This window comes from Plasmopara halstedii (genome assembly GCF_900000015.1).
Source record: "Plasmopara halstedii genome assembly, contig: Scaffold_3060, whole genome shotgun sequence".
Classification (NCBI taxonomy): domain Eukaryota; phylum Oomycota; class Peronosporomycetes; order Peronosporales; family Peronosporaceae; genus Plasmopara; species Plasmopara halstedii.
Window position 1 is genome coordinate 2,665,355 of NW_020189964.1, and position 370 is coordinate 2,665,724.

The window sequence follows — 370 nt, forward strand, 5'->3', positions numbered from 1 at the left end:
TCAAGAAGTACTCTGGATGCGGGCGATGCTCAAGGACCTTGGTCATGAGCAAGTGGGAGCGACTCACATATGGGAAGACACCCAAGGGGCGATCGCGCTGGCGTCGAACGCCGGCTATAACGCAAGGACCAAGCACGTGGACATTCGCCATCACTTTATCAGAGAGAACGTGGCCAGGGAGGCTATTGATGTCAACTATATCGGCACGGAGAAGCCGTTGGCAGACTTGATGACGAAGCCGCTGGGAACCAAGCGACCTCAGGTACTTCGCTCGGCGAGCGGAGTACGCGCCAAGCCCGCTGTGCATTAGCTGCGAGTGGGAGTGTTGAAGTGGCGCCGCGTAATGAGAGCTGGACGAGCCAACTGACTC